Raw genomic sequence first — 22,840 nt, 5'->3', positions numbered from 1 at the left:
GGGGGAGGGGATTCTGGGGCCAAAGGTCAACTGAACACCTTGTTCCGTGGTTTGACTCCCCGAAGGAGGCACCTCTGTGTGGAGGGAGTGTCGGGGGGCCCTGAGCTGGACCTGGTTGACTTTGGACAGCTCATCCTACCTCTCTGAGCCTGAAGTTCCTCATTAGAAAACTTGAGTCAGAACACACCTCTCTCAGGGCTGCTGTAAGGATCAGATGACAGGAAGTATAAGGCTCAATCAATGATGCTTTTCCCCTTCACATTCCATTCTGTAATCAGAGGCTCTTGACTGGGGTGTATGGATTTCAGGAGTGTTGTGAACCTAAGTAGAAAAAAAGTTACATCTTTATTTTCACTCACCTGTAACTGCAATACAACATTCTCTTATGTACTTGGGCAACAAGCCTCAATAGTTTTAACAGTGCCTGTGACCTTGTAACCCATAGAAATCACAGATGTTTTCAAACTATGTTATAGTCTTTGGAGATATCTCAAAATCAGTTTACTCTCATCACTACTTTGAAATGACCATAGTTAGACCTTCTTTGTTTTTAATGTGTTAATAAAGAAGCATCTATATTACTATATCAAAAAAACGTGTTTTGATAACTGTGTTTCAATATAATTATTTTCCTGTATAACCTTTTGTAGTTTTATTTTATTCCTTTAAAACATTATGACAAAGGACTGAGAATTGGCTGGTGCTGGGGCCACACATAGCTACGGTACCCTGTGTCTGCCAGAGGAGAGGAGGGGACAGAAGACAGGAGAGTGGCCAAAGCGGTCAAAGACTTCTCAGGAACTGTAGCCCTGCCAGGCTGAGTGAGGTCAGGGTTGTACAGGTGGGCACTGTGGGAGGAGGTACTGATAGGGGCTAAAATCTACCAGGGAGGTGACACCTGTTTCTCATTGCCAAGCTGAGCACCCCACCCAGGTTCTCTAATCGGCGCTGTGTGGGCAAACTGGCCCTGGATGAGGGCCCCTCCTGTGTGCCCCTGCGGCTCTTGCCGGCTGCGTGCTGAGAGCAAGCCCTTGCTGGCAGAGCCTGTCACCCCTTCTGCGCATAAACTGTCGGCAATGGAAATTCAGCTGGACCCAGGGCAGGGGGAGGGTAGGTTTCCCACTGGTGGAGCAGAGAAGAATGAGGGTGGAAGGGCAGGTTGGGAAGAATCAGGGGTAGCCAGGGCACCCGTCCGAGGCTCCCCACCTGGAGACAAGACTGCAAAGGTTAGCTCATCTATCCAATGGTTCATGGATTCAACTGACATTTAGGGAGCACCTGCTGAGTGCCAGGCTCTGTCCTGAGTATTGGGGATACAAAGAAGACACAGTCTCTACCCTCAAAAAAGCGCATAATTTGGCATGTGTTGATGTGTGAAGAGGAAGCAGTAACACACAGGCATCGGGCAATATAATGCCAGGTGTTACTGGGTTATATGCCAGGGGGCTGTGGGAACACGGAGGAGAAAGCACACCCTTGCCTGGGGACACAGGCAGGCTGCACAGAGGAGGAGGTACACATTGCTGGGGTCCTGCTGGGGAGAGTCTTGAAGACCTTGAAGGCCTAGGAGTGTGGGTTCATTCTATGAAGGAGCCATAGCAGGGGGCCTAGGCTGCAGGCTTCTGCTAATGCCAGGGCTATGTGGGGCAGGATCTGGCCAGCTGGGATGGCGTGGGCCTAGTAGGTTAAAAAATCCAGGACTGGGAAGACTGTGAAAGGGCCAGGCATTTGGGTCAGCAGCCAGAACAAGCCAGCCTCCACTTGCCGGTGCCTGTTCTGTGCCCAGCTCTACATCCATTGTGAGCAGTGTACCCTTGGAAGCCTTACTATCCCGAAGCATGGATGGGGAAATCGAGAGTCTAAGAGGCTATGTGCCCTCACTAGGGTCACACAACTTGGTAGGGCTGCCATTCAAAGTGGGTCTGACCATCGCTATGGTCTGACCACTGGAACCATTTCCCACAAATCCTGATTGTGTCCTGTCAACCACCACCAAAGCCAATCAGAGTTTTTGAAGCCAATCAGAGACATGGAAGGACCCTAGATCTGAACTGGGTGAGTCAACTTGACCCCCACACATTACAGATGGGAAAACTGAGGCTCAGAGAGAGAGCAAATGACTTGCCCACAGTCACCCAGATGTCTATGGCAGAGCCTGGACTGGAGCTCAAGGGTCCTGAGGCCCCATCTTTTTTTTTTTTTTTTGGTATTATACTTCAGTGCCCCAGAAGGGAAGATTTACATCTTCCAGGAATTAAAAGCTGGTATTTGGAACTTTGAACCACCCCAAGCAGTGATTAAGGAGGAAGCATCCCTCACCTCAAAGACCCGTTTACATTCCTCAGGTTGCTGGGGCAGCAAGAAGCTTGGGGTGAGCAGGGACCTTCCCTCAGGCAAGGGGCTTTAGGTCCCAGAACATGTAAAGGGGGCATGGGGTGTGGGCTCAACACTCAGGTGGACAAACGCCAGTGACCCTGAGCCTGCCTGCCCAGGGTGTCATGGACAAGGTGAGATGATACCAGAGCGAGAGCCTGAGGGCAGGAGTTAGCACAGGGGAAAGGAGGGGACCCGCAGACCAGACAGATATGTGCTGATGGGTAGAAGAGGGCAGGAGAGGACAGGCTCTCACCGAAAGAAACAGAATACTTCAGATATGGGAGTGTGAGGCAGAGGGCCATGGGAGAACTGTGGGGAAGGGGAAGCCAGGCCAACCACCTCCTTCCTCTGCCACACCTCAGCACCTGCGGTGCTCCCAGGGTCTGCTGATGGCTGCCAGATGGTGCCTCAGGGCCCAGACACTCAGCAACTGTGCTGTCTCCACCCCAAAGCACAGGTCCCTGAGGCAGGGAAGTTCAGTTCAGTGAGCTGTGCCCACTCCAGATGGGTAAAGCCAGCTGCAGATGGGCAGCATGCCCACTCAGAGCAGGGTCTTCCTCCTCTTCCTGTCTCATCCCAGCTGCTGCCACAGGGGCCTCAAGAGGGGTCCTATGAACACACCTAGAGGGTTCGCACGGGGATGCCCCAGGACACAGCTTGACACACAACTGAACATGGGTTTTTAGTCTGGGGAGTGAGGTTTAGAGTCAGCTGAGCCCCACCCTTCTGGGTGAGAGGTCACCCTAGCCTTGCTGTGAGGACGAAAGAGGAGCAGGGCTGTTTGCAGGCCTGGCTGAACTCTGAGCCTTGGCCCCTGGCTTGGACGCCTGGAAGGGCGTGTGTTGGCCCGTGAGGACAGCCAGGTGCGGCACTGCAGGCGGCTCTGGGCTCAGCCCTTCCCTTGTTCTCAGGCCGGAGGGGCCAGCGCTTTCCCCACCCGGAATGTCTCTTACCCCTCCCCGCTTTGCTCCCTCCCTCCAGTCCTAAAGGCTTTGGGGTTAGGAGTGGACTTGTCCTGTCCAGCCCAGAACTGCTCAGCTCCAAAGCTTTACCCCCCTTGTTGGCAAACCTGGGGGCATGGGCTAGATTAGGTGCCGTAGGTTGGGGCGGGGGTATGGGCTGGATGTGGTGGTGACGTGGCTGGGAGGGGACAGAGATTGGAATAAAGGGACATGAGCTAGGACCAGGAGAAACGGACTGGGATGGAAAACAGAGGTGGGGATGAAGGGCGTGAGCTGGTAGAAGGCATAGGCTGGCATGAGAAACCCAGGTGGGGAGTGGTGGAGACACACAGGCTGGGTGGCTCAGCCCCTGGATGACGGACCAGGCAGTGTGGTGCTGACACAGGGACCAGCCCAGATGCTAGTGCTGGGCCAGCCAGAGACTCTCTGAGCTGGAGCAGGAAGACAGACTGGTGAACCAGGTGACACTGGCCTGGGGCCTGACCCTGGGGAGGTCTGGCCTCCTGTGTCTTGGCCCTGGATGAGGGTAGATTTGGCTCTTCCCCCAGAGGGTCAGGCTAAACTCTGCTTTCACCACAGCGTCTGGCCCAGGGTAATTAGATAGCTGTCACCAAGCCTGGCTATAAAAGGGTGAACAAAGAATGAACCAGCCCAGAGACCTACCAGAGCTAGGCTCAAGTGGCCTGGAGTCCCCTGACCTGCCCAGAGAGGGTGGGGTTAGCCAGGGCACTCTTGGGCCTCAGATTCACGGTCATACATGATTTGCACACTTCAGTCACAACCAGCCATACAATTTCACAACCTTGCAACCCCGCACAGTCCATCAAACTCACTGCTCAGGGCGAGGGTGAGGGATGACAACTCTGAAGGGCCTCAGAAAGGACGGCAGGGGCTTTGTTGACACAAGTGAAGTGGAAGGGGCCTCACTGGGCCAGAGGGAGCAGCCCAGGCACCTCAGGCCCTCCAGCCACCTCCATCTGCTCCACCACAGGATGCTGACATGCTCCTCCACCGCTTCTGCATGCATTCAGGTGTGCATGTTCAACACACTTCAAAGCCACCCTCACACCTTTCACAGGCATCACACAGGAACGTCACTGTCTAACACACAGGTGGAGGGACTCACAGGCACACCCAGCCACACTTGCATTCAGGGTCACACAGGGTGATACACCTGAGGGCTGGCATCCAGTGATGACAGTTCCCACCACCGACCACGCCGACAGTTCTGTGCTGGGAAGGGCAGAGGCCAAACGACTGGACAAAGCCTGGACTCCAGGAAAGTCCAGGGGAGGGAGGAGGTGGGGCGTTGGGGTGAGCAGTGCCACATTCACACACTCTGGAAACCTACAGGTCATGTCAACAGCCACACTGGGCACAAAAACAACCCACAGGGCCCCAGGGATGTACCCAGACATGCTCACAAAGACAGGGCGGGGCAGGGGCTTCTCACTCACATCCACATGCACACAGAGACATGAGCCCACGCCTGGCATTGGCGTCTCATCTTCTCACCTCATCTTCTCTCAGGGACCTTGGGCGCCTCTCCCATTCTGCTGGTGATGGAGGAGACAACAGAAGAGAGTTTCACACCAGAGCGGCTTCCCTCTCCACACCACAGACACACACACACACACACACACACAGATGTCAGACCCTGAGCCTGGGAGAGGGACCGGAGTCCATGAAGGGCCCTGTCCCCACACCTACCTCCCTGAGCACCAGCACTGACCACTCTGGGCACAGACCACCCCGCCAGGCCCAGTCCTGGGCATGAAAGGTGATCCTGGCACCCTTCTGCCCTGAGGCCTGTCATTTGGGTGCCCTTTCAGGCCTGACAGTGGGAAATGGGGATGGTCTCAGGAGACATCTAGAAAGGACCCCAGTCAAGCCGTGGGGGTGTTTCTCACTCACTGAAGGCCAAGCACATCCAGGCACTGGGCTAAACCCCAGGCACACAGCCCAGAGTCAAAGGGCCATTTGGGTGGGCCTGTAGGGGCTGTCAGGGAAGGCAGGCTTCTGGAGAGCTCAGAGGCTTGAGAGATGGCTGTCGGATTGCCAGCGAGGGTGCGCGTGTTGGCTGGAGGGCCCGGGAGGGGCGACTGGCCCGGCAGCGGGAGCAGAGTGACCAGAAGGGCTGAGGCCGGTGTGTTTGTTTCATAGCGCGAGCGGTCACAAAGACAGTCGCACCCGCAGCAGAGCACACTTTCCCCAAAGCGCGCCTTTTGGCACACACGCTGGCTCCCTGGGCACAAATTTGCGGTCTCATTCCCTCCAGGACGACCGGGCGGACACCATCCCCTCAGTATCTATGAGCATGGCGCCCCCTACAGGTCTCTCACACACCTGCACCAGGGCTGTGGGGCGCCGGTGCGGGGCACCCACAGTGAGCACCCACCCTGTGGGCCTCTCTCTGAGTCAGGAGGCTGGGAAGCTGGGAGCATCTGAGTACTCAAGGGCTTTCCGGGGCTGGGCAGAGCGGGGAAGCCAGGGAGACTGCAGCCGCCTGGGGGCGTAGAAGCAGCAGGTTCTCTTTTCGCCAAAAGCACTTAAGCAGAGGCCTGAGTTAAAAATAGGCTGGATTTACTGCCAGAAGGTGGCAGGAGAGGAAGCTTTTTGCTGACAGTACTTCCTCTGTCCCGAACACCTGGAGGCTCTGTGCCCCCCACCCCCTCCCGCCATGCGCAAGGGAACGCAACCCGAGTGCTGCCTGCAGCGGGCAGCCGCAAGCGCCTGCGGATGCTTATGACTGTGAGTCCGTTGTATCTCCTTTATTGGCTTACTAAGCTTTACATTAAAATTTTTTTTCGTGCTTCCTCTAAGATTACAGAATGCGTCTTTAACTTATAGTCTCATTCAAGGAATAGTGTACATCATTTTTCTTAGAGTGTAAGTACCTTACTTCTTATTTCTCCCCTCTCAGCCTTTGTGCTATTGTTTTCCTGCATTTTATTTCTACATGTTGAATGAATCCCACACATATTATTTTTGATTTAAGCATTCAACTATCATTTAAAGAGAATTTTAAAATAAAAGTCTTTTATACTTACCCACATATGTGTCATTTCCACTGCTCTTAATTCCTTTGTATAGCTGGAGATTTCTATCTGGTACCATTTTTCTTCTGCCTGAAGGCCTTATAAACTTATAATACAGGACAGCTTTTGACTGTCTGAAAGCATCTTTATTTTTAACTTCAGTTTTGAAAGACTGTTCACTGAATTCTGGGTTGACAGTTTTTATCTTTCAGTTCTTTAAAGACATTGCCCCACTGTCTGCCAAGCTTGCATTGTTTCTGATGAGAAGTCTGCTGCTCTTTTTCTCCTTACAGAAAGTGTTTTTTCCACTGGATGTTAAGATTTTCTCTTTAACACTGGTGTTCAATAGTGATTAAAGCAGGTTATGATGTGTTGATATGTTTTCATGCAGTTTTTCTTTCTTTTTTTTTTCATATCTCTTGTGCTTAGAGTTTGTTGACCTTCCTGGATATATAGATTTAGAGTTTTCATCAAAACTGGGAGGTCTTTTGGCCATTATTTCTTCAAATATTTTTTTGCCACCCCTCTTCCCACCTTTCTGAGTCTCCAAACAGATAAATATTATTCCACAGTTCATGATTATTCCTCCTCCTCCTTCTTTGTCTTCTTGTTTTTTTCTTCTCTGTTTTCATTTTAGGTAGTTTCTATTGCTCAGTCTTCAAATTCACTAATCTTTTTTTCCACAGTGTCTAATCTGCTTTTAGTCCCATCCAGTATATTTTTCATCTCTAAAAGTTCAATTGGGGTCTTATTTTACATCTTTATATCTATCCTTATCACGTTCACATGTTTCTTTAACTTCTTTAACATATGGAATATATTTAACAATGGCTATTTTAAAGCCTTTACAACCTTTAAAGACTATCATCTGTGTCATTGTTGGATCTGTTTTGATTGATCTTTTTCCCTCACTTTGGGTTATATTTTCCTGCTTCTTTGCACGTGTGCTAATTGCTGATTGGATGCCAGACATTGTGAATATTATGTTGTTTGGTGTTGAATTTTTTTTTTTATTACTTTGAATATTTTTTGAGCCTTGTTCAGGGACACAGTTAAGTTACTTGGAAGTAGACTGATCCTCTTTAAGACTTGTCTTTAAGTGCCATTTGGCAGGACCAAAACAACATTTTGCTCAGGACTAATTTGGTCTGGCCACTGAGGCAATACCCTTCTGAGGACTCTACCTGATGCCCATGCATCAGACACTATCCATTGAGGAGACAAAAACCACATAGTAATTTGAACAGGGAGAGTTTAATATGAAAAATCATTAACTGTAACAAGAGATTGACATCACAAGGGATTCGCTAATAAGAAATAAACAGAACTCTAAAAGCATATAGGAATAGCAGGCGTCAGGAGCAGCTAGTACTGCCGGGACTGAGTAGAGAGTTCAAGGAGGAGCCTTCTCCAGCTGCACCTGAGGAGCTGCATGTGCTACACAAACCCGTGGAGAGAGCACACCAGAATCTGGAAGGAAAACTCCTTGCACTGTCTCTCCAGCACCCTCCATTCACAAAGTTTAATATTGTGCCTACTGGCAAAGAAAACATATTTAAAGGGCTCATCTCCATTTTCACAGAGCAGACAATGAAGAATCCATTAATAGCTGAGAAACAATGAATTAGTGACTGGTACAAAGTGATAGCTGTTAGGAGGTCTTGCCACTTTGGCTAGTGGGAACACATAGTATGCCTGGCCCTCTCTAAGCTCTAAGGACTGCCCACTCCTTTCCTCCAGTTCTTCTCCTACATGCATGCACTGCTCAGCGTGCAGCTGAAGACTTGAGAGGAACTCTACAGATCTCTAGAACTCTCTGTGCAGCTCTCCTCCAGTCCTTAGCCCTGTGAGCTGCCCACCTTGGCCTACACAGACTCCCAGCTCCGTCTCCTCAACTCCAGGAGATCAGCCTGGGTGACTCTTTCTATGCCACAGCCTAGAAATTCTCTTTGGGCAGTTAAGTTCGAGCAATCTTAGGGCACACTTCATCTATTTCCTCTCTTTCAGGGATCACTGTCCTGTTTCGCCTATTGTACAATGTCTGGATGTAATTTTTTCATATAGTCTGTCCAGGATTTTCGTTGTTTATGTAGGAGGGTAGAGGGTGTTCCCTGTTACTCCATCATGGCCAGAATCAGAGAGTCCGCCTATGATTTTGGAGGAGACTTTCCTCCAAACATGACTTTTATTTTTCAAAAAGACCTTGTTGGGTCTTCTTTGGTCTTTTAACCCTTTCTGACTGACTTTGACTCCTGTACATCACATTCTGTAATATCCCTTTACTGAAAAGGGGGAGGCTTTATTTTATAACCATACACCATCCCTTTTAATTGCATATAACTAATTTTGCTTTATCACAGTATTGCATAGTTTAAAAAGGCAAGTAGGACCAATAGCTCTGATGAGAATGATAGCGCCCGCCACACCCCTCCCTATCTCCCAACCGCAGGTCCCAGAGGCGATCACCCCAAAACCTCTAGTTATTTCTTCTGATATTTTCCTTCATGTTTCTAAGTAATCTTACTTACTGGTGCAGATGTTTTTTCCTTTTTTCACTTTTAGACTTTATTGACTTCCTCTTATGGAAGGTAAGGATTCTGTCCTCTGTGTCCTACCCTCAATGCACAAACACACGCTTTGCCTCTATCTTCCCAATATAGTTGAATCCAAAATTTTAGATAAGCTAATATTTAGCATTTAGACTGCTGTGAAACTGTAACAGTTTTTCACAACTGAGTCATATAATATCCTGTGATCCATTCTATTCTTTAAAATCTTTAATTTCCCTTGTAGTGAATAATTATCTGGAAAATCCAACAACCGTATAGAGAAATGGCTAAAGCACATGCACATTTCACAGAAAATAAATGCAAATGGCTCTTAAAGTTTTAAAAAGTGCTCAATCTCACACATAAGATAAATGAAAATTAAAACTACATTGAAATAGCATTTCTCATTTATCAGCTTGGCAAAATTCCAAAAGTTTATAACACAGTCTGTTGATAAGGCTTCAGGGAACAGGCATTTTCATATATTGCCAGTGGGAAGGCAAAAAGGTGCAACTCACAGGGAAGGGGAGCTGAAGATATCAGGCAGAATTACAAATGCATTTACCCTTTAACCCAGCAATCCCACTTAAGGGAATTTGTCCTGCAGCTATGTCTGCACACATTTGAAACGATGTATGTACACAGTTATTCACTGTGGCATTCATTTACAATAGCAAGCATTGGAAAAAGCCCAAGTGTTCTTCTCTATAGAGAGCTGGTCAAATAAACTACTGTATATATCCACACAATGCAACACTAAGGCACTGGACAAAAGAATGAGGAGGTTGTCCATGGAAAGATCTCCAGGATATAATGTAAAGTGGAAACAGCAAAGTGTAGAACACTGCATAAAACTGCAAGAAAAATAAGATAGTATATTCATATTACTTGTATCTTGTTAAAAAAAAACACTGGGACACAACAATGTGAATATAGTTAACACTATTGATCTGTGCACTTAAAAATGGTTATGAACTGAGCTAGGTACTAAAGATACAAATACGAAAATGCTGAACACAATCATACCTCCATAGAATTTATAATATAATGGCAAAGTTTCACTCAGTGATAGATGATTTAAATATAGTATTTTTTTTAGGATATAGAAGAGTTATGATTTGGTGATGGGATATGTGGGGTAAGTTGAAGGGGTCAGTCAAGGACGACACCTGGGTTTTGACTTAAGCAACTGTGTAGCTTGGTCACCATACATGACTGTTGAATACACAGAGGTAAGAACTGTCAACAATCTGCCCGTAAGTACACTTTCCTAGAATAAGACAATCGCATTTTATTATTATCCATGTCTGTTTTCTATTATACATTTACATATAAATAAACATGTACAAGCACTGTAAAAAAAAATGGTTATGAAGGCAAAAATCTCTTGGACATAAACATGAGCAACTTCTTCATGAGCATATCTCCCCAGGCAAGGGAAACAAAAGCAAAAATGAACAAATAGGACTACATCAAACTAAAAAGTTCTGTACAGCAAAGGATACCATCACTAGAACAAAAAGATACCCTACAGTATGGGAGAATATATTCCTAAATGACATATCCGATAAGGGGTTGACATCCAAATTATATAAAGAGCTCATGCACCTCAACAAACAAAAAGCAAATAATCCAATTAAAATATGGGCAGAGGAGCTGAACAGACACATCTCCAAAGAAGAAATTCAGATGGCCAACAAGCACATGAAAAGATGCTCCACATCGCTAATCATCAGAGAAATGCAAATTAAAAGCACAATGAGATATCACCTCCCACCAGTTAGGATGGCCACCATCCAAAAGACAAACAACAACAAATGTTGGCAAGGATGTGGAGAAAGGGGAACCCTCTTACACTGCTGGTGGGAATGTAAATTAGTTCGGCCATTGTGGAAAGCAGTATGGAGGTTCCTCAAAAAATAAAAATAGAAATACCATATGACCCAGGAATTCCACTCCTAGGAATTTACCCTAAGAGTGCAGCAGCCCAGTTTGAAAAAGACAGATGCACCCCTATGTTTATCGCAGCACTATTTACAATAGCCAAGAAATAGAAGCAACCTAAGTGTCCATCAATAGATGAATGGATAAAGAAGATATGGTACATATACTCAATGGAATATTATTCAGCCATAAGAAGAAAACAAATCCTACCATTTGCCACAACATGGATGGAGCTAGAGGGTATTATGCTCAGTGAAATAAGCCAGGCAGAGAAAGACAAGTATCAAATGATTTCACTTATCTGTGGATAAGTGATAAAAAGAAAAAACTGAAGTAACAAAACAGCAGCAAACTCACAGAACCCAAGAATGGACTAACAGTTACCAAGGGAAAGGGACTGGGGAAGGTGGGTGGGAAGGGAGGGATAAGGGGGAAAATGGGGCATTACGATTAGCACAGATAATGTAGGTGGGAGGACACGTGAAAGGCAGTATATACAGAGAAGACAAGTAGCGATTCTACATCATCTTAGTACACTGATGGACAGTGACTGTAATGGGGTTTGTGGAGGGGACTTGATAATGAGGGGAGTCTAGTAACCATAATGTTGTTCAAGTAATTGTACACTAATGATATCAAGATAAAAAATTCTAAAAAATAGTCAAAATGGTCAAAAAATGGTTATGATGGTAAATTTTACGTTATGTTCTTTTTACCACAATTTTTAAAAATGGAAGCATCTATGAGAAACTGACAAAAAAAATGGTTGTCTGGAAGGAGGTGGGATGCATGGACTCGGTTATTTTGCTTTTTATGTCATTTTGATTTTATGATCATTGGACTGTATTACCTATTCAAAAATGAATTAAATTTAAGTTACTGCCTGGATACTTTTATTTACTTATTTTAATTTTGTTTCTTGCTAGCTAATGTATCCCTAACCTCTCTGATCCTTCCCTCTTAATGTGGTCAAACTCATCAGGTAGCTTGGCAGAGCCCTTTTTCTTGGAGATTCTCTTCCTGGAGTTCATTCCTCTGCTCTGTCGGGGTTAGTCTTTAGTTCCAGCTGTTAGCTGCCGCCTTGGAGCACCACCTCCCCCACAGTCTGGGAATTCCCTTCCCCTCCTTCCTGTATTACAGCTCTGTTTCCTGGATCCCACATCTCATTCTTTCTCTGTTTACTTCTCATTTTGTGGAGCACACCTATCTCCAAGAGCTTCTGAGAAACATTGCATGGGAGGGAAATGTTTTGTTTCATTGAATGATTGTAAATGTTCTTTATCCTAACCAAATTCTTGATTGCTACTTTGGCTGGGGATAGAATTTTAGGTTGGAAAATATATTCCCTCAGGATTTCAAGGTCTCCTCATTTCTTCAGGTTTCCTATCTTCTAGTGTTGCTATTGAGGAATCTAAGATGAAACTGATCCCTGAATATTTGTATAAATGCAAATCTTTATCCCTTTCATTCTAAAGGTTCAGTTCTTAGGAAATTTCTTGTATTATGTCTTTGATAATTTCCTCTCCTCTCTTTTCTCCTATTAGTTGGATGTTCAATCTCCTGGGTTGTTTTTCCAATTTTTATATTTTTCTCCCTTATCCCCCAACTTTTTGTATATTTAATCTGCTTTCTTGGAGATTGTCACTAGACTTTCCTTTCCTTTGGTTAATTGTGTTTACTAACCTATATTTAATTTCTAATTAATTGAATTTCTAATTTATTTTTAAAATAATCTTGTTCTCTCATGAATCCTCACCTCTCTAAAAATATCAGATACCATTTTTAGGTTTTCTTCTACTCCCTGCATCATTCTTATCCTCTTGAGATTTCTTTTTCTTTGTGTGCTTTGATCTCAGTCTTTTTTCCATTGGATGCTTCCTCAAATGCCTGCTGATTCTTGGCTATCCATTCATATTTCAGCATGTGGCATAAAAATGCCATTGGGTAACTAACTGTATGTACAAGCTGGATTTGTGATTATACCCCAACAAAACATTAACTCCTCAAGGCAAAAATCTATGTCAATTTTGTTTACAGATAAAGTTCAAGCACCTAGAATACTGTTTAGCTCATATTAAGTGCTTAATAAATATTTGTGGCCAGAAGGAAAGGAGGAAGGGAGGGAAAGATGGCAGGAATGAAGAATGGAAGGGAGGAATAAAAGGACATCTTTTCTTCTAAGACCATTTTCTGGGACATTTTCCCATAAAATTGCCTGTTCTCCTTCCTGGCTTTCAAGAAGCAGGTAGCAAAAAGGGCAGAGGTTTCACCATTCAATAAGCAGATTGTTTTTTTTTTATCCATATGTTCCATGTACCTAATTTGCTTGGTGTTTCTGAGGCTAGAGTCATGCCTTTCCTATTTTTTCAAATCCTACTACAGTAGAGAACAAATTCTCTGTCTCATGAAGCCTACAATCTGCTTGGGAAAAACATAAAATAGACAGAAAGAATATATGTATACATACATACATATATATCAATGTCAGATATTGACAAGTGCTATGAGGATAAATAAAACAACATTAAGAGGATGAAGAGGAACGGAAGTATGTGTGGTTCAAAGTACAAGTTCTCGGAGGCTGGTGCATAGTTGAGGATGTTGAGGAGCATCCGGAATGCCACTGTGGCTGGAGATGTAAGGAGAAAAACGGTTTGAGTGAGGTGGGGAGGGTCCAGACAATACAGGGTGTGATAGACCACATTAAGCACCTGAATTTCAACAGAAGGGTGATTGGGAGGCCCTGGAGGGCTGGGCCAGAAAAGCCAGGATAAAATTTACATTTAAAAGGATCTCTCAGCTGTTGTGTAAACAGTAGGATGAGGAGTGAACAGGAAGCTGGGTGGCTGGAGGGGATCCTGCAGCCTAGGTCCAGGTGAGAGGGAGGGCGGCCCAGCCCAGGCAGTAGAGGTGGAGTCAGATCCCCGTACCTGGGAAGGTATGCCTGACAAGATCTGCTGAGCGCTGGATGACAGGGGAGAGAAAGGGCTTTCAAGGATGACTCTCTTGTTTTTGGCGATTGGGCAGTGCCATTCTCTGAGGAGGGACACATTGGAGGAGGAAAGGGTTTGGGGTGGAAATCGAGGGTGTGCTTTGGCCATGTTAAGGGTGGGCTGCCCAATAGACATCCTGATGGAGATGCCCAATAAGCAGCGCATCTTAAGTGGAAAGATTAGGTGAGGGATAGGTCAGCTATACACCTGAGACCTCAGCTTACAGATGGTGTTTCCAGCAAGGAGCTGGATGAGATCTCTCAGGAAGTTCGTGTACTCAGGGCTGCGAGGAGGTTTCCATGGGGTGGGGTTTGCAGGGGTGTAATTGCTTAGTTTGGGGGTGTTCAGGTAAAACCTGGGGGCCTAACTGTCCTAGGCCCCGTTTCCCAACCCCATCACCAGTCCAGCCCTGGGCTGCATCCTGCCGTACTCTTCCCAACTCCTGAGCCCTCCCTGGGTTCTGGAGAAGCCAACAGACCTGTTAGCAGGACTCAACTCTGCAGAACTTAACACCTTGGAGCTTCTTCTCCCAAAAACATCAGTTCCCACACCCCCACCTGCTGTCCATCTTCCAAAACTGTGTTAAATGTTGCACATCATATAGTCTCTTCACCCATCCTCAGGGGAGCTGCACTGTTACTGTCTAATGGCTCACAGTCACTGTAGTGTGGTTCTGAGAAATAGATGTGTGATTAACCCCTCATGTTCCCCTAAGTCTTCTGAAGGACAGGATTTGAGTGTCATCACAGAAAGAGTCCAAGTCCCAGCTCAAACCCTCCTCTGTGCCCACTCTGGAGCGGAGAAGTACCTACTCCTTGGTTATCGTGAGGAGAGGCTGGTTCCTTCACTCTTCCCACCTCCCCCTTATAAAAACACCTCCCTAGAACATAATATAAACTCGAATGGGAATAAAAATGGACAAAAAAGGGATGAGAAAAAAGAGGCAGCCAGCGAATCAGGGACAAAAGTCCAACCCTGGCTCAACTATATTCACAACTATATCCATTCCCGCTCATCATGACCATTTCTCTCTATCCTGGGAACTAAAGGTGCTTGACCACGATGCATTTGTCTAACTTCAAAGCACAAGCAAGGAAGTGACATTAATGTAATTGAGGGCCAAACAATAGCAGGAGTTGCATTTCCATTCGGCGATCATAACCCTATCCTACTCCCCACCCCTGCGTCCAGAACCTTGACGCCTGGGTGAACATCCAAGGAGGTTAGATATCGAAACAACTGCTTAGTTGTGCCTAACATCCTCTCCAAAAAGGACCACAGCTTCCTTCTGTTGACTACCAAACTTAAACCCAAAACCCATAGGAGTACGGATGTCTTTGGTCCTGACCAGTTCCAGCTCTCTGCTGCATGCCACGTACACACTGTGCATCCCACACCGCACCATGTCACAAGCCACACGAGAAGGGACTTTGCTCAGGGGCAAGTTTCACAACACTTCAGGCAGTAATGCAAGAGTTAGCCATACATTAGAGCAAACAGCACTCTAGAAATTTCTAGAAGTGTAGAAACGTTCTTGTTCTGGTCTGAAAGCCCATATCTTTGTGACAATATTGTTTACAACGCAGAAAATTGGCCACAACCCCATGCTCCCCATATCAATCCTCATGCTGCTGCTGCTCCTTTGAAATATCTTTCTCCATAACAATGAACAGGGGCAGATGCCCTTGTGGGCTGGGCACCGGCAGAGACCTAAGGTGTCAGACGCTGCCTCTGCCCTCCAGGAGCAGCAGCGTGGGGGGCAGAGTCTAGTCCTGCACACTTGGGCCTGAAGCATGAAGCCAGGTGCCAGCTAGGTGGCACTGACCCCCCTTGGGCCTCTGTGATGACACTGATTCCAGCCTTATGCAGTTACTGTGAAGATGAATGTGATGGGACAGAGAAAGCATCTATGTGCCTGGTACATCACAGATTCTCAACAGGTTATTAGTAATGGGTAAAAGTGGTGTTATTTCGTGGATGTTAAGCACCAAAGTCCTGGAGGGCAGTAGGAGTTCAGAGGGTGGGGCTGTTCCTAAGCTCTCCAGGGAGGCTTAGTGGAGGAAGGGAAACGACATGAAGTTGTCAGATAAATACAGAACTCCCACTTGAATTTGAATTTCAGATAAACAATGAGCACTGTTTCAGTAAAGTATGTCTTATGCAATATTTGGTACACACTCAACTAAAAAAGTATCCATTGTTTATCTGAAATTAAAATTTAACTGGGCATGACCCATTTTTACTTGCTATATCTAGTAAGCCTACACTTGAAGAAAGGGTTGCCTCACTGGGCTGGGAGGACAGGATGGAAGAGACCTACCAGGCTAAGTGGGGGAACTAACATGCATATGTGTGCTTGCACCTGCCAGGCACTGTGCAAGGAATCACAAACCCTTGTAAGGTCCTTATTATTCCTTATACTTTACAGATGAGGGAACTAAGACTCAAGGCCACTGTGTAAGAATATATAATTTATCTTCCTTTTGCCCCATGGTCCCAAGCACATAAGCCAGTGAGAATTATCCCTGGGCTTGCCTGGGTTTACCCCACCTTATCTCTAAACATCCCGACCCTCCCCCAAAGCAACAGGCCAAGCGGATCCACCACAATAACAGGCACCACACTGCTGCCCTCTCTCTGTCTCTGTGTCTGTCTGTCTCGCTGCTATCTTTGTCCTTGTCTCTGTCTCTCTGTCTCTCTGCTGCCCTCTGTCTCTCTCTGTCTCTGTCTCTCTCCTGTGTGTCTTTCTGTCTCGCTGCCCTCTGTCTGTCTCTCTCTCCCACTGCTCTCTGCTGCTCCCTCCCATTCTCTCTCTCTCCCCACCCTCCCTCTGGGGGCAGCCACTCTCTCTTTTTTTTTTTTCCATCCCTGAATATATATATATTTTTTATTTTGGTATCATTAATCTACAATTACAGAAAGAACATTATGTTTACTAGGTTTCCCCCTTCACCAAGTCCCCCCCCATATACCCCTTCACAGTCACTGTCCATCTGCATAGTAAGATGCTGTAAAATCACTACTTGTCTTCTCTGTATTGTGCAGCCCTCCCCGTGTCCCCCACGCACTATACATGCTAATTGTAATGCCCTCTTTCTTTTTCCCCACCCTTATCCCTCCCTTCCCTCCCACCCATCGTCCTCAGTCCCTTTCCCTTTGGTAACTATTAGTCCATTCTTGGGTTCTGTGATTCTGCTGCTATTTTGTTCCTTCAGTTTTCCTTTGTTCTTACACTCCACATATGAGTGAAATCATTTGGTACTTGTCCTTCTCCACTTGGCTTATTTCACTGAGCATAATACCCTCTAGCTCCATCCATATTGTTGCAAATGGTAGGATCTGTTTTTTTCTTATGGCTGCATAATATTCCATTGTGTGTATGTACCACATCTTCTTTATCCATTCATCTACTGATGGACATTTAGGTTGCTTCCATATCTTGGCTATTGTAAACAGTGCAGCGATAAACATAGGGGTGCATCTGTCTTTTTCAAACTGGAGTGCTGCATTCTTAGGGTAAATTCCTAGAAGAGCCATTCTCTCTTTTAGATAATAAAATCTCTTGCGTGGGCCCATGTCTCCTGAGTCATTCTGGGTAAGGAAGGTCACGGCGAGATACCCTTTCATTGGTGCCATGACTTCAGATAACTTTGCTCTTCCTCTGGGAACCTGAGCTGCTCTGGGAATCCTCACTGCCCAATCCTCCTCCACGGGCTCACCATCCATTTCTCCAGTTGCTCATCTTCTCACCCAACACCGGCCTTCAATTTGGTGAGTCTACCCTTCATGGTCGACTTAAATGTCTCTTTGGAACCTGGGAAGTGACCGTTGAGTGTCCGGCACCCCCAAGGGCTCCTCTGGGACAGGGGCACCCCCAACCACGACTTTCAGAGTCACGGTTGATCCCCATAGTCGACCCTTCTCTGCCTCCCCATGGTGAGAACCCTCATCCACTGAGGCCCAGTCTCCCTTTATCTATGTTTCTACCCAACTCGAAAACTCCTGGTACCAGGTACCGAGCCTCCCTGGCATTTTTGCCTCGACCCCACAGTTAGAGGTGGTGATGACTCCCTAACTGTGCCTGGTCTTCTCCATGACCTTCTCAATCGCTCAGGGACGCCTCAGCGACTTCTGAATGGTCTCGTTCTCACCATGGGATCTGGCCCCTCTGTTCCCGCAGATTCACCACTAGGGTGCTTACTCAATAATCTAAAGCCCCTCCACCGCACTCCAGACCTCAAACCTGTTCGCTACTGGAATGAGATCTGGCCACAATATCCCTTGGACAATCAATCTAAATGGCCCCCAAATGGCTCTTTAGATCCTAAAATTCTCTGCGACTTATACAACTTCTGTGAGCTCATGGGCAAATGAAAGAGATCCCATATATCCAGGCTTTCTCCAACCTCCGAACCAAGCTCTCTCTCTGTCTCCCCTAAAATCCTAAACACCTACTACTTGCCTTAAAGTCCACACCCCTAAGCTTTTTTCACGTTCCCAAATATTCTCAACTGCCTATAAAACCCCTAGAAAATGCACCACCACGGGCTCTCTTGTCCCCTCCTGGCTCACGCCAGGAGCTCTGTCTGTCCTCTCACTGTATCATTACGTCTCAATCTGTATGTTTGTGTCTAAGTGTGTAAACAAAAAATATTTTTCTACTTCCAGATGGTATTAATAAAAATTGATTTAAAGACAAGCGCTTGTAAAAATTGGGCATTCTAAAATTTCCAGAAAATTCTAATAGAAGATATTAAGCATTAAGTTGAACTGAATAGACATGTCCTTATGGTTATCAGCTGCCTAAGTTCATCTAAAGTCATTTAAGTTGATGGTATCTGTTAAATCTTTCAAAGAAAAATGCTTAAAGTAAAGTGTAGCTTTGTCTAATGTGAGTAACTATTTAAGCAAGTGCCTTAAAACTTTTTAACAGCTTCCCAAAATCAAATTCAAAAAAGTGCTTTTTACCTATAGTTTACTCTGATATTTTCCAGAGGGCCCCTGGAACATGTCAGAGGAATTTTTTCTCATTGGAGAAAATATTTGGCTAATTTGGCTTATTTACCTGCTTAATTACCTGGAAGGCACTATCACAGAGAATAATACTAAACTTTGTTACTGAATGTTTTATGTTACAAAAATATCCAAATTTCCTTATGACAACTGTCTTATAGTAAGCTCTCATCAGATCTTTAACCATTGTCATTTATAAGTCTTTTGTCATCTATACTCACTGTTTCATTACTCCTAAACTAGCAAAAAACTAGATTTCAGCAGAACAGGTATTAGTTACATAGAACTAAGTAAACTAAGGAAGATGATTTGGTGGCTTTTTGTTTCAAATGTTGTTGATGAAATGTTTTAAGCTTTTTCTCTTAAGCTGACAACAGTTTAGTAAATGACTGCTTTTATAAGCAGAATTGAAACTTTATCTTTCTCTCAACCTGATCCCTCCAGAATTTAAAAACTCTCAGTGACTATTTTTATATTTCATGGCAGTATGTTTATTTGCACAAGTTCAACAAGAATCTGCTTTCCTTGTAAGAGGACTAATTAAAAACACTGGTTATATTACCAAGGCTTTGACTGGAACGTCATACCTGAGAGACACGTGTGTAAACTCAGATATGAACAGACAGCTTTAAGGAACTAAGACTGACTTTATAAAGCCAACAAAGCCCCTTAGAAGAACTGGCCTGGTACCTTGCTTACAGAGTTCCCAGCAGCCTTACCAGGTGAGTAAGGAAGGTCACTTCCTGGCAGGTGCAGGAACCTCAGGAAGAGAGGAATTCACCCAAATCTACAGGTACTGCAGGCACAAGCTGATGGCAAGTCTGGCTTGGCTTTTTGGCCTCAAGAAGCCCTTAAAAGTTCAATCTGAAATTCCTTACAAAAAGTTCCAGCAAAGCACATTTAAAAGATCCCATGTAATCAATTACTCTTCTTGCTGCACTTATGCAAATAATCAAGCCAACTGTTAATTATTTTCTTAATCTGGCTACTTCTAATAAAAATGAGGGTGATTTTAGAGAAAAGTATTGTTTCAATAATGCAGTCTTATCTATACTAAATCCTAATACTAGTCATTGAGATGTAAACTCGATCCAGAATTCTGGTTTCTCCGTGATACCTGGCTATGATTCTCAATTAGACTCTTCATATTCCTAGTTCTCATGTTCAGCCATGCATTCTTAATCTCGTCAAGTTTGTCCTTCCAGAATAGAAAATCCAACTCCAGATGTTGCTACATAACCTAATAACACAATTTGTTTTATCTTGCCTAGAAGCCACAAAACTGCAAATAGTAATAGAAATGAAACCCAGAATAGAAGCGCCAACCTTCCGAGGCCCTCTCAACTGACCAGTGATGGAGACCTAGCTGCACCCTTTACTGCGCCCCCCTCTCAGCATGAAGCAGCCAGAGCGGTCATCGCCCCCTTTCCCTAGCAGCAGCTAGAGTCTCTATCTGTAGAGGGGCGAATGAGACAGGGACCATAGGCTTAGACAGAATAAGGTGAGAGCCTCTGGAGAAAGCAAGGCAGGATATTTGCAGTCAGAGCAATGTAAAACTACATGCTAGGAACCCCCCCCTACTAAAACTATGTTGAACATTAAGCTCTAGAATCATTCTTCAGTGAGATCAGTTCATGTTCCCCAGATAAAGAAGAGTAGCACATGTTTTATTATGCTAATCATTTGTAATCATGTATAAGATTCACTTTAGCATGCTAAAAGGCCCAGGCCTATGTGCTGTCTTTCCTCCTTCAGATCTGACTGAGATAATTTTGCAAATTGAGCAACTAATTTAGCATGCAGACCCAGCTGTAGACGGCATGGTAAAAGGCAGGATTATTTAGCAAATAGACAATACCTCAGCCCACCTTGGGAGCTGAGCAGGCAGCCTTTTGATACGCTCCCAGACCAAGACGCCAGTATCCCAGAGAAAAATCAAGGCAGGAAATTCCTTATGTTAATTTTTAATATCCAGAGAACACTTAACAAGTCCTCCCCCAAGGCTTTAGGGATAGTCCCCACCTTTTTGGACAGGCTCTAGCACAAGACCTCAAATCCCTTACTCTCTCGAGCTCCACCCTCCTTCAATATGTAGATGATCTTCTCCTGTGCAGTCCCTCCCTACAAACCTGTCAATAGGATACTATTCTCCTTTTAAACTTTTCTCTCAGAACACAGCTATTGAGTTTCACCCTCCAAAGTTCAGCTGTCTGCCGCTCAGGTCACATACCTGAGAGTTCATCTCTCCCCGCGCTACAAGGCCATTACCATAGACAGTAAAAAACTTCTCCAAACCATGCCCATTCCAAACACCAAGCAACACCATCCCTAATTCCCAAATGGCAAAGACCATACATACACAGTAATACTTTCCACGCCAACTGCAGTTAAACTCCAAGGTCTTCCCCATTGGATACACAACTCCCACCTTAAAGCCATTTGTCTCAGCTTATTCCCCTCCCACCAAATCTCCCACATGTTCCTACTCCACCCTGACGGGACCTGTTACTCTCTGCATTTCGCGGCACTCATCTCCACTTCCACTCATCACTGAAGAAGCTTCTGCCAGCACGGAGTCCTAAGACCTCCCTTACAACCGCCATGCCTCCTGCCTCAGGATCGTTAACCCTGGTCTCAACACTTACTCTCTCACCAGACCTATCTTCCCAATACCAGCCTTTTCTTCTCTTTCAGACTGTCCAAAAGATTGCACCATCAAGGATTCCCTTTGCCCTACAGGTTGCTTTGCTGCCTACACATAGGTCCCCATCAATGCTATAATTCAGCCACCCTATGTAAACATAGCAATCAGCCCAAATGCAAAAAATTTCTAACCAAACCTTTAACCAGCTTATATTACAGGATTACCAACCCCTCTCCAAACACTCTGATCCTTATTGAACCTGGAACACGCCATCGCCACTGCAGACCAAGGGCTCATCTGAGGACCACCCCCCATCAATACAAAAATGAACTTCATCGCCCCTAATCAGCAGGAAGCAAATACTGAAGACTGACCTGCACCCCTTCCCAAGTCCTCTACCACTTATAAAACAGAAAAGGGAGGAATGTAAGAATATGTAATTTATCTTCCTTTTGCCCCATGGTCCCAAGCACATAAGCGGGTGAGAATTATGTCTAGGCTTGCCTGGGTTTACCCCGCCTTATCTCTAAACATCCCGACCCTCCTGAAAGGCAACAGGCCAAGCAGATCTACCACAATAAAAGGCACCACGCTGCTGCCCTCTCTCTCTCTCTCTCTGTGTCTGTCTGTCTCGCTGCTCTCTTTGTGTTTGTCTCTGTCTCTCTGTCCCCCTGCTCTCCCCTCTCTCTCTCTCTGTCCCATTGCTCTCTATGCTGCTCCCTCTCTCTCTCTCCCCACCCCCGTCTGGGGGAGCCACTCTCTCTTTCAGATAATAACGTCTCTTGCGTGGGCCCGTGTCTCCTGAGTCATTCTGGGTAAGGAGGGTCATGGCGAAATACCCTTTCACACTGCTAGTCAGTATTTATGCCCCTAGTCAGCCTGGCCGCTAGGCACCTGCTGCTCTCCAGGCACCACATCCTCCCTGGGGCAGCAGGGAAGCAAAGGGAAAAGCACGAACACGCAACCCTGTGTGAGAGCCCACGCCAGGCATATGTCCCAGCTCTGTTCCAGTACAGCCTCACTATGTAACGCCAAGGATCCATAAGCCTGTTATTTTCCTTTTTTGTGGTTTCTTATTGAGAGCTGACACAGCAGCCAGACTTATAGATTGCCACTCCCTTTAACATTTCCATTTAACCAGGTGGCATTTTTTGGGAGTCTTTAAATTATTCATGTGACTCAACTGTTCCTTCCCTGCACAGTTGCAAGTTCTATGATATCCATCCCAGAAAGCACCACAGGGAGTGGTGCCCAGTTGCCAGAGTGTCACTATCTTTCATCAGTAAGTACCAGAAAATTTCATAATAAAGACAAATTTGCC

The 22,840-nt window shown here is 45.7% G+C and overlaps 1 long non-coding RNA gene across 1 annotated transcript in view; it reads right to left on the bottom strand.

Annotated features, from left to right (window-relative positions):
* Positions 1 to 55: 55 nt before the first annotated feature.
* LOC118972112 (uncharacterized) overlaps positions 56 to 22,840 on the bottom strand; it is a 35,331-nt gene continuing 12,546 nt past the window's right edge. Inside the window, exon 3 of the long non-coding RNA XR_005060930.2 lies at positions 56 to 321. This is a non-coding gene — a long non-coding RNA (uncharacterized lncRNA). The remainder of the gene's footprint in view (positions 322 to 22,840) is intronic.

This window comes from Manis javanica, chromosome 14, assembly GCF_040802235.1.
Source record: "Manis javanica isolate MJ-LG chromosome 14, MJ_LKY, whole genome shotgun sequence".
NCBI classification, from domain to species: domain Eukaryota; kingdom Metazoa; phylum Chordata; class Mammalia; order Pholidota; family Manidae; genus Manis; species Manis javanica.
Note: the sequence above shows the minus strand (reverse complement) of the source record. Positions and strands in the feature narration are given on the sequence as shown.